An 11471-nucleotide genomic window follows, 5' to 3' on the forward strand; every position below is an offset into this window, starting at 1 on the left:
TTATTTATTACCAATACTTTAATAGAGTAAAATGTTGATATATATATTAATATTAAATTTTAAACACATACATAAGTGAGGTTAGTTGATAAGTTGGGTTACCTATTTCTTAAACAGTAATAAGTATTTGCATTAACATTTTCTGAAACACATGCGCTTGGTTTTATAACCTTTTTAATTATACGACTACGGTACTTATAGATCTTATATTGTATGTTGAATATACTTATGTATGTGTACTTATGTTTCTGTAACCATATTAACACTTTTACAAACAAGAGGAAATATAAAAATTACTAACTATATTGAAATACAATTCATCGGATCTATAGCAGTAACCACATATTTTTTAAATTTTAAAAATATGTATTTAAGCCTTCGCATCGATAATATACTTTGAATAAAGAAAAATTAATTCTCTTATACCAAAGAAATTTCTTTTTTTCATTTTGAAATATTGATGGATATGTTGTAAATGACAGTAGTTACAATGAGTGTTTTGGAGGGTTAACCATGACGTTTGCTTGGTATTATTATAGCAGTAAAATGAATATAGTATTGCTTCTACTCGTACAGACATTACTATTGCGACTGAGCTCGTATGACATCTCCCTTAAGAGAACAATCAGTCTGAAAGCTTCTTTATGGGGCTACTATTTCAGTAGAATAGGCCGGACCCCAAGGCTTAAACTTTGATGTTTGCCACTGGCAGTAAATCTATCGTATCTGTTGTGTATATTTTATTGATAACCTTTTTATGCATTTTAATTTTTATCCAAGCGTTAGCGAAGCCTATCACTAGAGAGGCTGGAATTTTAAATGTGTATGTATGTCTGTTCTCAATGTATCAGGACATGGAACATCTAAACACTTGAAGTTCTCATGAAGCTTAAGTACATTGAGCGATAACTGTTCATGTCAATCAATAGAATTTATCTTAGTTGGTCTAATGAGTAACCATTATGTCAACGAGAAAATTGAAGAATTATTAAATTTATAAATAAAACTGAGTACGAACTTATTACTCTTTAACAAGTGATATAATAACAGATATAGTTACTGGAAAAGCCTGCCAAGCGACAGGCAGTGTGGCTTAAACTACCTTGTATTGGGTTGTGATTCTCAGGTAAGTTACAAAGATTATTAATTTCAATTTCGATTTAGTAAATTTTATATTTTAAGGTCTTAGTAAGGACCTGTGATTCAACACTGTAGCGCTATGTTAAATTCTACGAATCAATTAAATGTTTATAAAATTAACGTAAGTAATGAGTATGATATTTATATTATAATAAAGTTAATCTTTATAAATATTCCATAAATATACAAAGATATACTATTATAATGTGTAACATATATTAAATTCATTAAACAGACCATTTGATGGTATAGAATATTTTCGCAAACAGAGAGCTAGTGAATTATTGATTGGTGAGAAATAGCCGGCGCGTGATCTGAATAGTTACGTTCATTGATTGTGAGATTTAGTTCTAATATTTCGTGATGACATAAAATACAGTGTAATTTAGCTATTCCTTGTTTACTACACTAAAATTGGACTTATGGTATTTGCGGCGTTATTGATAATGATATATATCGTCATAGTGTATTGCATCCGCTCATATGGCATTTAGTGTTTAACCAACTTACGTATAATCGTCAAATAAATTAAACATAAATGGTCTGTACAATCTTCTTAAGCGGCTCATGAATAATTCTTATCCGTGGTCTTGAATGATAGTGAATAAAAAGAGTTTACAGAAATTTAACATCCTCCTCTCCTATCACTTTAAACTTTTCTTCCAAATCAACTTTTCACGTAATGCTTGATTTTCAAAGTCCTTCTTTTATAGCTATTATATAGCTATTATTATTATAAATTTTTTAACATTCCTTGCTATAATGTACCTGATACATTATAGTAAGATAAACTCGAAGATAGACTCATCGGGAGGAACTGAACTATTAAATAGAAAATTTTGTTTATATATATTTGTAGCATCAGCACTTTACGTTTACCTTTCCTGTCTAATTCAATGAAAGGCGTATTGCCAAGGAGCGAGTAACCCAAATTATAATAATACTGATAGATATTTTTAAGAAAGAAGCTTTGTTTTGGTATAAATTTTTATTTAAGTTTAGTAGTATCTTTTAGAAATGCTTCGGTCGAGTAAGTGATTTTTTATATGTGGATATTATAAGGTTTATTATGCAATCACTAGTGGGCTGGAAAAATTTCATTTCTGCCTGTATTTCTGTTTGCTAGCACTATTTTTCAAAAACTAATACATCACACAATACCTCAACGCAAAGATCTTATACATAATTTTAATTTCGAGGTATAATGCAGATGGATAAACATAAAGGCAATCATACAGAAAATACATATTTTCATTCCCAAGTAGAGAAAGAAAATTTAGTGAACCTACTCAGCGATGGGTTTTAACGACGCCACAGTTGGACATACACCACCATCAGCTCATTCTCTTCGTCCATGTATAAAATTTCATGCTCAATTTAAATTCTACGAATGAAATGTTTGTTTCCACATAATACATTCATATTTTCTTTCATTGACTTCGACTTAGAGCAGTGTTTATATAATAAAAATTCCGATGAGTTAGGGAGGGTACTACAACGAAAGAGTTCGCTGGGATCAAACAAACCCTCTTACCGCCTTTAATCATTGGCTTCCCACTATTATTTTTCCTTTTGCTACTTGAATAAGCTACATATGTTAATACGTCACATGTAAAAATGAGTATACTGTTTTCAAATTAATTTATTTTCTCGTATCCATCATGGTTACCCATAAGAGCAATGTAAAAATATTCGCTAACACTGAGCAAAATTCAATGGAGGGTCGTGCACCAAAATCGAGCTCAATGCATATAGAAATGAAGCTTTATGCATAATTTCAAATCTTTAGGTCCGCTCGTTATCGTGATATCGTGCGGACAGACAGGTAGTCAGACCAACAAAAATTAAATTTTTTCTGTCCTACGAGCGATAGGCTTCACTCAAGTTCAGCCAATTAAAGGCAAGATCAGGTCTACAGTGTTAAATGGGATTCATCCTGGATATAGACTTAGTTTAAATGAGTGACAAATAAAATAAAATAAAATAGATATTAAATGCAGCAGGATGTACTAGATACCCTGGCTTTGACTTGATAAAAAGGTGGCGTGATGAAAGGCCTCGCGAGATGTGGGGGCGTGTTCTGTGTAGATAGGGCCGTGATCAGTATGGCAGTGACGTCATCAGCTTCCATTGAGAAAGACAAAATATGGCAATGACACCGTCTGCAGACTTATTCACAAGAGGTATAACATGGCTTCTTAACTATTTTAAGGACTTACCTAAGAATCTTTCTTTTACTAAAGGCCTCGTATTTGAGTTCGTAATAAAAAACACGTTCAAGTCAGATTAACCAATAAAGTAATTGGGTACAGAAATATACAAAAGAAAACTTGAGGTAGTATTCAAGGGTTCACTTTTGTTAAACGAACGACTTAAAAGTCAACTAGATAATGGAATTTCACAACGTGTAAGGAGGTTAAAAACTGTTCAAGATCATTTATCAAGAGTCATACATGCTCTATCTCTGTTTCAACGTTGTTCTTAGTGTATTGCTACAGTATTGTTAATTTTCTATAAAATGATACCTGTAAATAAAATGGTTACACCTCAGGGCGAAATTAAGCCCTAAAAGAGGTTAAAATAAACAGAACAGTGTTTTCTGACATAAAATTAACTAAGTTATAACAGCAATAAACGTGAACAATAACAGCCTTTCACTCAATAAACCCAGTATGCAAGGGTATTGAGAGAGCTTATTGATTCCGGGAATGTAATGAAAAGGGCACTTATATACACCGTTCTGTGGAACAACGCGCCGATATGATCCTCTTTAACTCCAATGCTACCGGTTCTCATCCAACTGAGTGTTTGGGTTTACACGCAATGCTCTGTATGTGACATGAGGCACTTGAGAGCTGTGTTATAGTGCATTAAAGGTAAGGAACATTGACGTATTTGATATAGCTGCATACCATTCGATGTCCTGTAAGAACATTGCTTATTAATCCTTTTCTGGTATTTTATCTCCCCGATCAGTGTAACATACTATGATAATGATTATAGTGGCTTGGTTCACTTAACGCATTTAATTTCGATACATATTGAATAACAAAAATTACTTGCCTCACCGGCGGGACTCGAACTCTGATCTCTCACTTGGGGATGAGTGCACTACCGATATTTTTTGAGATTCCATATCCATTTTAATTAGATATATATTTTAACCCCACAAATGTAAATCACTTTTGTATAAAAAATATTTATTAAATACACACTTACAGATTTTTTCAAATACTGATTACAGTATATTGTAACAAGGTCGAGCACAGTAAATAAATAGAAATAAACTTTAACAACTTAATATTTTACGTGTCAAAACAAAACATCGTGCTCAAGAAATAAAAAAAACTAAATTACCTTTATCTGAATCAAAACGTGTAAACTAATTTTTTTGTATAAACTACACTCCTTCAAATTTTTAACACATAATTAATATCAGTAATGTACCTAAATCAACAAATAATTACAATTACCACTAAAGTAGACCAGTTTTCAATTAAACGAAACGATGTGTATGGTTTGGGTATCTCTAAATAAAATAAACAAATTAAAAACAGTTAGAAACCACAAATACAAAGCGTTCCTTTTAATTTTTACGTTAAAAACATTTATAAAAACATATTATGATTCCCAAGACTGATCAAGGACAGTAATCAAATTTTAAATTCATAAACTAGATTCCATTTATGTTGCATGCTTGTTTAATAGTTTCTTAGAGCTCGCCAATCCTGACCATCTTGATAGATAAAAATTCAACTTGCTTTATTTTTTATTTTAACTTGGCAATGAAACTGTAAATATCCTCATCCCCTTGCCGTTTACATAATGAACAGAGTTGGTTTTATCAGCAACCCAAGGTTTATATTTATAATTAACAGACTCACGGGCTTTAAAAATCCAGTCCATAAATTTTGCTTTATGTTGGCACCGAGATAACACTTGGTTCCAAGCTCAAGGTTAAGCGATTCATGCACCTAGTAATAACACGAGGAGCCCGCAGCCTGTAAGCAGACCCGCCAGCTGTCCTCCTGCACCACAGCCACTACCGCCAACAGGCGGCCACACACCCCTGCCACGGCCTGTCCGTTCATAGCCACGTTTATCCTGTATTTGCGCCCCAGTAACACCCACTCCCTACTTTTGTTTGTCAGCGGAGTTATCCTTTGAGATTCTGTGGATAAATGATGATCCATCCCCAGCAGTTCATTCAGCTTTGTTACACTGTCCGTTTCCCGTCCACCAGCCCGTGACCCTCCCATTTTAAACGACGGTCCTTCGCAAACAGATGATTGAAAAATAAAGGAATTCGTTCTTTTCCTTCCACTATTTCGATCTCGGCCCTAACCGCTGTCACTTTAGAATGTTTTCGTTGCACTTCACCAGTGACATCACGAAAGACCAAATAGCCATTTCCTTTCAGATTCCTTAAATTTGACATTATGTGCTCTACGTCGCAGTCCTTAACTATGCGCACTTAACAATAATAAGACTTATTTATAGGTTGAATTCGCGTATCGGCTCCCAATAGCTCTGCACACAAACTTTTCACCACATTCACATAAATGTTTCATCAACACGTCGCTCAGTCCATATCAAGCCTTTGAAAATCAAATTTTCCCTCTAGGTTTACTCTCTAGGTTACTCAATTTTGCTCAAATTAGATTTTCAGGCGTTTTCATTTGATAGATTTCGCATCAGTGAGCTGACTGATGAGGGGGTAGGACTCCCCCCTCCGATCCTTCCCCCATCTTCCGTCCAACTCCGACGACCTGCTTAACCGTTGTCGTTTAGAGCACTGAGTCTAACAGGGCGTGAAAAATCTGATATTCCTTTATCACTCCTAAAAATGCATAGACCAAAACACCTCGGCCAATCTTGAAGGACGCCTCCGCCTGTTAGAGCACACACGAGACTACGGACGCCGGGGTACGACACGACTGACAATAGGACACGTTGGTGGACATTCGGTTTGTACTTTCCTCGATTTTCACTCACGATCACTGGTAGAACTTGTTATCTCTGTTGACCAATGCTCTTAATAGAAATCACAGGTATCAATCTTACTACACAAAAACAGTAATTCTATTAGTAGTTGCCAATATACGGGCATACGAACTGTCTCAGGATCGTTCCAGTTTGAAGGCAGGGACGCCTATCTCTAAACATATATTTACATATTGTTGCACTACTGTAAGAAGAGAATTCGAAAAAGTATTGATAGAATATCCCCGTAACATCTTTAGACCATGGTTCAGTATGTTTTCAAGTGTGTTTTAGTATGTTTTCAATTCGTAATACTCAGTATGTTTTTGGGCTCTTTCCATTTCTGGACACGTCCAACCTTCTCTAGCTCGAACAACACAAGGGATGTGTCAGTGTGCCAAAGCGGCAGTAGAGATATTTAAGCTTGGTTTAGTATCGAGGTCATATTTTGTTACTTGGCAGGCTTGAGAAATTATACTTATTTCTTGTCTCTGACCGAGGTAAAGTTTAATTTAGTCGTTTGTGGCTAGTTACCTAATATTGCCTCCACTGATATTCCGTCTGTTCAGATACTGTACTAGCAATTAAAATGCATTATAACTATTTAAGAAAACATCGACCTACTTCACAGAATCCACAAATACATTAAGTTCCTGAAACGTCCTACCTCTATGAAAGTTTAAACTTTTGCGACTTTACATTGGGTTATGACGCTAATACTGCTGTTATACGACTAGTTTTGCATATTCTAGTATCGGAGTTTATTTTAGTTACTCATGTGGTAGACATTAAAAGAATAGTTAGAGTTCCCGAGTCCTTTTATAGCGGCTCATAAATGAAATCTCATGTATGGATTCTTCCTAAGAAAACTCCGATTTTTTGTCTTACTGCACTATTCATGTTTTGTGCATCTGGTTCTTCAAGATATCTAACAAATTCAAAGTTTACTCAACAAAAATCGTAGTTTTAATTTAAATTTCATATGTTCTAAATATGATATTTAAAATAATTATCTTTTAATTCAAGGACTTTATCTGAACACATCACCACTGCGGAAATCGTAGCAATTTTGTAATAATTGTATTAAAGAAGAATTACTAATCATTATAGAGTAAACTAATTTGCATTATGGAAATGAGTATCGGCAGTCAATATAATTGCAAATTGCTCCAAGTGAGTACAGATTTAATTGATCCACTTTATTCAGTTCCATTAAACGTCCACATTGTTTGAAAATGTGACCTGAATGATTATAAATTATACTGTAGCACCTGTACTGGGTATCAATGATCAATTATTTTAACTAATTATTTATATTATGCAATTACGTTTTAAGAGATAATTATAACTTAATATATCCAGTAAAATAGGTAATAATAAAAAATAAACAGGAGCAAATTTTTACAGATACATCCTACGAATTCAGTTATAAAAATAATCTAAAACTGTAGTCACACAACAGTAGACTAAGTATTGATTGCTAAAATATTATAAATTATTGAAAACTGTATTTACATTTTGTTTACAAGTTTTCAATTATAAATAAATTATCGTAGCAGATCAAAACTAGTAGAGATAGTAAATTTGTAAATAATACCTATTTTTTAGAAGGAATCGTTTTTCAGTCGTACCTAAATTCATATTACATTTCTAAATTTAAACTACTGTGCGAGATAAGTTTAGACATTTAAACGGGGATTTCTACAAAACTTGAAGAAGTTTTAACATCATTAAGAAGTTTAAAATATAGTCAATTAAGAGTTTAGTTCCACATATTTGATGTACAGAGTCCTGAAATATTTTATCTTATCTTCAAACATTATTAACATTTGACTTCAAAATATGCAGAGACATATTAAATTGTTTGTTTCAATACATCACAATATAAAACGTTTTTTATTCTCATTTAAATTTGTTCTAATGTGTATCTTTATAAATCACTCGATAAAAACAGGTGTGACAATTTTAAAGAGAACCCTTTAATAAGTTTTGATGAAAAGCATTCATCAATACATAATTGAATACACATTCCTTAGTATGGCTTCATCATTTCAGCACGACTTTTTTAATTAACTGTTCTGAAAATATGTTGTTATGTTTAGGTCTTTCTTATGCCCATATTACAATTGGACTGGTGGACTTTTTGTTCATAGGACAAAAACGATTTTCTCTAATTTACATCATAAAGTCTATTAAGACTTCTAAACGTTCTTTTAATGTAACAAGTGAATAAAAATATACTTGTAGAATAAAATAAATTACTATTTCCTTTCAATCAAAGCCTAATCATAACAATACATTATTACTTGTTCCTTATTGAAATATTTTCACATTATCTTTTTAAAATATTACAGTCTCCATAAAACGGTTGCCGTATCTAATAAAGAGCATAGTATAACAAGTAAAGTAAAGTATTTCTTATAAACGTTATTAACAGAAAACCTGGAAAAATAATCCCGCATGACTTTATTTTTGATGGTTTAGGTCCAGTGTATTTCCAGTTTTAATGCAACTATGATATCCGTTTAAAATATTGATAAAAATATTAGATACAGTAACGGTTACAAATAAGAATTATTTCGCGCTGTAAATGATCCAGTTTCAACAACCTGATATTAATATTTAATATTTGATTATATGCATTTAAGGCATTTTAGTTTAGATCATGATATGTTATATTTATTGAAGTGGCAGTATTTTACTTGTATATTATGCTTTTTAACTGTATGCAATTAGTTATATAAGACATCTGTCTTACAATTTCTTCTTCAGTTGTTTCATTCAAAAGCCTTAAAATATGTTTCTTGCCGTAAGGAACTGCAACGTATGTTTAATGAACAATATTGTTTCAAATTAATGAAAACATTTATTAAAAATTACATTAGTTTATATAATATAATTTCATAAAAGTAATGAATGTATTGGTATATTGTTTCCCCACTAGCAATAATTACAAGTATACGCAAGTTTATTGATAAGAATGAAAACATTCTAAAAAATTAATTAAAATTATTTCCGAAGTAAACGATTACGTAATCCCCAGACCAAACATCACCCTAGAATTATTCAGTGTATATTATTAGTTAAGTAGTAAAAGGTGCCTAAGGACTGACACTTACAACAACAAAACATACGATGTGTTAGTTAACACTTACGATCGACGAAAACCGAATTAAAAGACCTCTACAAAATGTTTTGTCACAAGTATAATAATTATTATGACAAATATGAAATAAAAAAATTAATAATTTCCTACGAATATTTATTGCATTACTATATAACTCTTTTCCTTAGTTATATAACTATCTACGGTTATAAAAAGCAATATTGTATTAATTAAAAAGTAGTAAACTTTAGATTTTTATAACGTTCAGTTCATGGAATAGGATATTTGAACAATTTATACACTTTTATCAAGATAAAAACATCAATACAAATACCAGCATTGTCATCAATGAATTCGGTCTTCAATCAACGATAGTTGAACATGAACAAAAAAAACTTTACGTGAAGTCAGAGAGTAAGGAAATTATTTTGCTTATTTATATAAGGATATATTAAAAACTACAGTCAATATCGTGCTCACAATTTGGCGTTATATTGTCATTAGCCTATACATAATAAAGTTTCAAGTTATGGAGCTTGGGTTCTGGAGGTCATGAGTAGATAAAAAATTCTTATGGAAGTTCCAATATTAGAATGATTGAAATAGGCAGTATTTTATAAAATAACTCTAATTTAACTTCTCCGTAGAACTTTGAAACTCTGCATTGCTGCGGATGTTTGATTTCTTTTAACTTCGAGTTCTTTTAAAAGTATCTTATTATTGGAAAAGTTTGTCCGAGAGATTCGGTGCTTTTAGAAGTATTTGGATCATTTACGTTTAGTAGTAGCTTTAACGTTGTTATGCTTCGATTAGCGTTCAGATCCATTCCTTAATAAAATATTATAAAAACATATAAAACTGACACTACCTCAAATGCAAATAGACGTTTATATTTACCTGATGGTAGTTTACACGTACAGTATTTTAAGTAATAATTAATTATGTATAACTCTTATCCTGCAAAAAAAAATGTTCAAACGTTTAAGAAAACAATATTCAATAGTTACTACTTCTATTGAGTGGATCGGGTCCGCTTTATTCTATAGTTTTTATAACTTTTGCAATTTGATATAAAATATTGAACTATAAGTAATTTATAAGATCATCAATATTTGTTGTGAAATTAAGATTATAATTTGAATGAAGTAGTTTTTAACCAATAAGTTACAAAATAATTTAAAATGAGAATTTAAAAAAAATTCTTTTGCTGGTATTCAATACTCCTAGTCAGTTAAGTTTTAAAAGTTTGCTGTTGAAAAATGCAAAAGCAGGAGTGAGACTAAATAAAGTGAAACCACAAAATCTGGATTCGCTTAGAGCAATTTGCAATTATATTGACTGCCGATACTCATTTCCATAATCCAAATTATTTTACCCTACGCTGATTGGCAATTTTTTTGCCTCTTATAAAAACAATACGACGTTTGTAAAACAGTCATAGTGCGCCAATATTCGCAATGTATTGCTTACGCGTTTTGAAAATTATTAACTAAAAATTATTAATTAAAAAAAAGTACTCAATCGAATCGCCATAATTTTGCCAGAGATTTGTGTGTTATATGTTCACAAACATTCATGACCACATTTCTAGAGTTTGAAAAGTTAAGTTTATGTCATGACATCAATACCATTCGTTAATTAAACTCTATATGTTACTAAAGACAGTAAGGTGCAAGTTCAACCTTACGGAATACTGCATATATTACTTTTTGTAGCGATTAAACGATATAGTCCGCGAGGCGATAGCCAGTTATTATGTAAACGAACGTATCTTAGTTTCTATGAAGTATATTTGTTTCTAATTCCTGAATTGTTATACAATATTTAAATTTCGATGGTATGGAAATGTAATGTTAGCAAAAACAAAAAATATCAAGCAATACATTTTTTACTGTATTAGACTCATAAATAGTAGTTATATCAGACTCAATCACTCTCAAACAGTTTGAGGAGCTGGAACTATCGTTTTATAGGTAAGCTAAAGTTAGAAGGGTAGACTACTAATATTTGCAAACTATCCTGTTCGTTGATCCATGTCTTGTTCAAAAGGTGTCCCAGTGGGCTACCTCCAAAGAAGACTCCTTTACCGTATAACGTTACGCATATTTCCTCAAGTACATAGCTTTAATATAGTTTAAAATATGCGACATATGGAATAAACAATTATTAGTCTACTTTTCAGATTCAGTCCATTAAATTATATTAAGTGAACATCTGATTTCACTGTCTTTGTATAATATTT

Source organism: Homalodisca vitripennis, chromosome 2 (assembly GCF_021130785.1).
Source record: "Homalodisca vitripennis isolate AUS2020 chromosome 2, UT_GWSS_2.1, whole genome shotgun sequence".
In the NCBI taxonomy this organism is placed as follows: Eukaryota; Metazoa; Arthropoda; class Insecta; order Hemiptera; family Cicadellidae; genus Homalodisca; species Homalodisca vitripennis.